At 49.8% G+C, this 6,029-nt stretch overlaps 1 non-coding gene across 1 annotated transcript; it reads left to right on the forward strand.

Annotated features, from left to right (window-relative positions):
* Window positions 1-257: 257 nt before the first annotated feature.
* TRNAP-UGG (transfer RNA proline (anticodon UGG)) lies at window positions 258-329 on the forward strand. The gene has a single exon. It is a non-coding gene; the product is annotated as a tRNA-Pro (tRNA).
* The last annotated feature ends 5,700 nt before the right edge of the window (window positions 330-6,029 follow it).

Genomic DNA, 6,029 nt, shown 5'->3' on the forward strand with positions numbered 1-6,029 from the left:
AAAACCAACAGTGTATGAACAGGTAATTAAATTGAGGATACAGGAAGGCAGATTCACAACAAACGACAAGGAAGTGTGCAATGTTTCCAGTTGATTGATCGCATGTTGAAAACTATGCTTTGCTCAAGAAAAAAAATTGCCTGCAATAAATACTCGCATCCCGGGCTCGAATCCCGGACAGGCTCTGGTAATTATCAATAGGCATATTTAATTCTAAAAAGGTTATTTAAATAACGTAACTAAACTCAAATATCCACGGCCTGTTGGTCTAGTGGTATGATTCCTGCTTTGGGTGCAGGAGGTCCCGGGCTCAACTCCCGGACAGGCCCTCAATATTTTCCTTCCCGAGCAAGTTAATTATACTGTAAAATTAATTCCTTATATTTTACCAATATTTAGAAATGCACTATTAAACATAGGAGACATCATAAGACTTAATTTTAAGTAGCAAATCAGTATGATGCACATAATTTAAAATGTAACTAACTAATTCTGGAATATAGTGAATGAAATTTGCAGATCCTCAACATTTACATGAAGAGATTCAGGAGAAAGCCAGGCAGGAAGTGGCGGACCAGCCGGGTTATAATGGATACGAGGGCCTGCAGGCATCTCCAAGCAACAGCCTTGATTGATCAAGTAATCACACGACGAGCCTGGCCCCAGACCGGGTTGTGGGGCAGTAGACTTTCCAGAACCTACTTCAGGTATACTCCGAGTATACTATACGCCAGGTATACTAAGAGTATACGCCAGGTATACCGCAGGTAACCATGATCAAATCCCTCTGAACACACACGAGGTTCCAAATCTCTTCATTATTAAACAAACTCTTGACTAGTGAATACTTTAGTGGTTCACCTGTTGCAACGTCGACCGTGTCTACCTGCGTCGACCGTGTCTACCTGCGTCGACCGTGTCTACCTGCGTCGACCGTGTCTACCTGCGTCAACCGTGTCTATCTGCGTCGACCGTGTCTACCTGCGTCGACCGTGTCTATCTGCGTCGACCGTGTCTATCTGCGTCGACCGTGTCTACCTGCGTCGACCGTGTCTACCTGCGTCGACCGTGTCTACCTGCGTCGACCGTGTCTACCTGCGTCGACCGTGTCTACCTGCGTCGACCGTGTCTACCTGCGTCGACCGTGTCTACCTGCGTCGACCGTGTCTATCTGCGTCGACGGTGTCTACCTGCGTCAACCGTGTCTATCTGCGTCGACCGTGTCTATCTGCGTCGACCGTGTCTATCTGCGTCGACCGTGTCTATCTGCGTCGACCGTGTCTATCTGCGTCGACCGTGTCTATCTGCGTCGACCGTGTCTACCAGCGTCGACGTTGACCACGTCTACCAGCGTCGACGTTGACCACGTCTACCAGCGTCAACGTTGACCACGTCTACCAGCGTCAACATTGACCACGTCTACCAGCGTCAACGTTGACCACGTCTACCAGCGTCGACGTTGACCACGTCTACCAGCGTCAACGTTGACCACGTCTACCAGCTTCAACGTTGACCACGTCTACCAGCGTCAACGTTGACCACGTCTACCAGCGTCAACGTTGACCACGTCTACCAGCGTCAACGTTGACCACGTCTACCAGCGTCAACGTTGACCACGTCTACCAGCGTCAACGTTGACCACGTCTACCAGCGTCAACGTTGACCATGTGTACCTATCTGTGTGTCATCATTACACTTCCGAGTAATGATGACACACAGGGTGGCGGCGTCGACTCTCACAAGGACCTTAGGCAGCACGTGGTTACAAGGGAGACATGTAGGGATAAACCAGGTGGTTGGTGCGACGTATCATACAGCACGGGGTCGCCCGTAGCGTTAACACAGCTGGGTGGCGAGTGAGGGTTCACACACACAAGGGAGGAATTGGCCCGCGCTGAGCACTGGGTGGCGGTGCACGGTGTTGGTGGCACACGGTGGTGGTGGCACACGGTGTTGGTCGCACACGGTGGTGGTGGTGGCACACGGTGGTGGTGGCACACGGTGTTGGTGGCACACGGTGTTGGTGGCACACGGTGGTGGTGGCACACGGTGTTGGTGGCACACGGTGTTGGTGACACACGGTGTTGGTGGCACACGGTGTTGGTGGCACACGGTGGTGGTGGCACACGGTGTTGGTGGCACACGGTGGTGGTGGCACACGGTGGTGGTGGTACACGGTGGTGGTGGCACACGGTGGTGGTGGCACACAGTGGTGGTGGCACACGGTGTTGGTGGCACACGGTGTTGGTGGCACACGGTGTTGGTGGCACACGGTGTTGGTGGCACACGGTGATGGTGGCACACGGTGTTGGTGGCACACGGTGTTGGTGGCACACGGTGTTGGTGGCACACGGTGTTGGTGGCACACGGTGGTGGTGGCACACGGTGTTGGTGGCACACGGTGGTGGTGGCACACGGTGGGTGGTGGCACACGGTGTTGGTGGCACACGGTGGTGGTGGCACACGGTGTTGGTGGCACACGGTGGTGGTGGCACACGGTGTTGGTGGCACACGGTGGTGGTGGCACACGGTGTTGGTGGCACACGGTGGTGGTGGCACACGGTGGTGGTGGCACACGGTGTTGGTGGCACACGGTGGTGGTGGCACACGGTGGTGGTGGCACACGGTGTTGGTGGCACACGGTGGTGGTGGCACACGGTGTTGGTAGCACACGGTGTTGGTGGCACACGGTGTTGGTGGCACACGGTGTTGGTGGCACACGGTGGTGGTGGCACACGGTGGTGGTGGCACACGGTGATGGTGGCACACGGTGTTGGTGGCACACGGTGTTGGTGGCACACGGTGTTGGTGTTTCACGGTGTTGAAAGAAGACAGATCAGCAGCGAACAGTTGCAAGTATTAAAACACACAAGTAGTGTACCCCCGCGAGATCATTTGAGGTCATTCAGATTGTGATATATTTTATCAAACTAACAGAAGTAAGTCTAAGTACCATAACTTGCGGATTATGTATAATTGCTGGTTTTTAGAAACGAAGACGTTAGAGGAAGAGTACAAGGAGATCTAGATGCGCTCAAGCGGTGGTCGGACAGATGGTCACTTTCCTTTAACACTGACCAATGCAAAGCCCTAAACATAGGTGAGACGAAGAAAAGGCACATGCAATAGTATAGATAAGAAAGCTACTTCTTGATTCTGTTAACACAACAAGGTGAAGATTGCTAGGATGATACACGTGCACATGGACAGATAATTTACATCAAAGTTGTGAGAAACTTTTAGGTGTCCAAAAGACTATTATCTAGGCAACGCAGTGTTCCGGACTTACTAATGTTCCACAGTCACATCCATATTGATTTGAACTCCAATTTTCACTTTAGAGTGTTTGATAATTATCAACATTCCTTCAAAATTAATACTCACATCTTAATAATAACAGAAAAAAAGAAAAAAATATTTATTACGTGGACAATAAAATAAGACGCCTTTTGCAAATTGGTGGAACTCAGGACTGCGAGGCCGCGGAGGACGCTCCCACAGCTGGGCTACGAGGCCGCGGAGGACGCTCCCACAGCTGGGCTACGAGGCCGCGGAGGACGCTCCCAAAGCTGGGCTACGAGGCCCCGGAGGACGCTCCCACAGCTGGGCTACGAGGCCCCGGAGGACGCTCCCACAGCTGGGCTACGACGGCTTCTGATTACTCTTTCATAAACACAGATCTTATCTTGCATAAACACCAAGAATCTAATTAGCAAGTTGAAATCTTGTGTAGCTTGTTTTGTGTGGGTTACCAAATAAATAAATTAGTAAACCGTAAATGAATAACAGTTTTGGATTGTTAATATTCATGAACATTGGAATGTGTTGGAATAAGTGAAAGTAACGTAAATAATGTCTATATCTGTATGGTCCAGGCATAATTAGCACACACACACACACACACACACACACACACACACACACACACACACACACACACACACACACACACACACACACACATACACTCACACACACACACACATACCGCTCACCCATCCTCCCCCTCACCTTCCCAGCCTTACACTGCCCCAAGACACCCCCTACCCCTCCCCCTATACACAAACACCCCCGCACTCAACACACACACACACACAAACACACACACACACACACACACACACACACACACACACACACACACCACACACACACACACACACACACACACACACCACACACACAACAAACAAACACACACACACCTCCCTCCAAACCCCTGTCAACTACACCGCTGGAGGATGTGCCCTCTCCCCAGGCAATCCCTGCTCCCTCACCCCCAGGACTTCTTCCTGACCCAAGCAGGCCTGAGGAAGACCTAAGCCCTCCACCCCCCACTCCACCTCCCCCTGAACCCCTAGCAACTACCTCACAGGAGGATGAGCCAACCCAAGTAGCAATGACCATAGAACAACCTCCTACACTTGTAGGGAGTGTGGGTGAAATTGGATATAAGAAAGTGAGCTTCAAGGTAATGTACTCAAACATTGATGGGATTACCAATAAAGCAAGTGAACTGGCAGAAAGGGTGCAAGAAGAAAACCCTGATGTAATATGACTAACGGAAACAAAATTGTCAGGAGTCATAACAGATGCTGTGTTTCCAAAGGACTACTATATAGTAAGGAAAGAGAGGGAAGGGAGAGGAGGTGGAGGAGTGGCCCTGCTGATAAGGAAGGACTGGAGTTTTGATGAGATGGAAATTCCGGGCTGTGACGGATTCAGAGATTACATAACAGGAACTATACAATGGGTGGACCTAAGGTAATAGTGGCAGTCATTTACAACTCTCCCCTAAATGACAGAAGACCTAGACAGGAGTTTGATAGGAACAACATGGCAGCCATTAATATAATAGAGAGAGCAGCTTCAGTTGCCTGCAGGAATAGCTCAAGACTCTTAATCATGGGTGATTTCAACCATGAAATATAGACTGGGAGAATAGGGACCCATATGGTGGTGCAGATCCATGGCGAGCTAAACTCTTGGAAGTGGCAACAAGGAACTTTCTGAGCCAGCATGTCAAGGAACCCACAAGAGTGAGAGGCAGTGATGAACCAGCTAGACTCGACTTGATATTCACCCTGAATGAGTCAGAAATAGGGAAGTCAAAGTTGAAGCCCCCATAGGAATGAGTGACCACAGTGTACTGACCTTTGAGTACTTGGTGGAGGTAGGGATAACCTATCCAAGGATGGGAGTGGAGGGGAAAAGACTGAATTACCGAAGAGGAAAATATGACGAGATGAGGAACTTCCTCAGGGGAATACCATGGGAAACAGAACTTAGAGACAAGAATGTGCAGGTCATGATGGATTTTGTCACCCAAAAGTGCCAGGAAGCTGCAGACAGGTTTATCCCCGTCCAAAAGGAGAAAAACGAAAAACAACAGAAAAACCCATGGTTCAACTAGGAATGTAAGGTAGCGAAACAACTGAGTAAAAGAACATGGAGAAACTACAGAAATAACAGAACACCAGAGAGCAGGGAGAGATACCAGAGGGCCAGAAATGTGTACATCAGAGTGAGGAGGGAAGCAGAGAGACAGTTTGAAAATGACATTGCGAGTAAAGCCAAGACCCAACCAAAGCTGCTCCACAGCCACATCAGGAGGAAAACAGCAGTGAAGGAACAAGTGATGAAGCTGCGGAAAGGGGAGAACAGATACACAGAGAACGACAAGGAGGTGTGTGAAGAACTTAACAAGAGATTCCAGGAGGTCTTCACAATAGAACAAGGAGAAGCCCCTGCACTAAATGAGGAGGCGGCAAACCAAGCAACCTTGGAGGAATTTGACCTCACCAGTGATGAGGTCAAAAGGTGTCTGCTGGAGCTGGATGTGACAAAGGCTGTTGGGCCTGATAGAATCTCACCATGGATACTAAAGGAAGGTGCAGAAGCACTAAGTGTGCCACTCTCTATGGTGTATAACAGGTCACTAGAAACAGGAGACTTACCAGAAAGTTGGAAGACAGCTAACGTGGTCCCAATATACAAAAAGGGTGACAGGCAAGAGGCACTGAATTACA

This window comes from Procambarus clarkii, chromosome 1 (genome assembly GCF_040958095.1).
Source record: "Procambarus clarkii isolate CNS0578487 chromosome 1, FALCON_Pclarkii_2.0, whole genome shotgun sequence".
Lineage (NCBI taxonomy): Eukaryota > Metazoa > Arthropoda > Malacostraca > Decapoda > Cambaridae > Procambarus > Procambarus clarkii.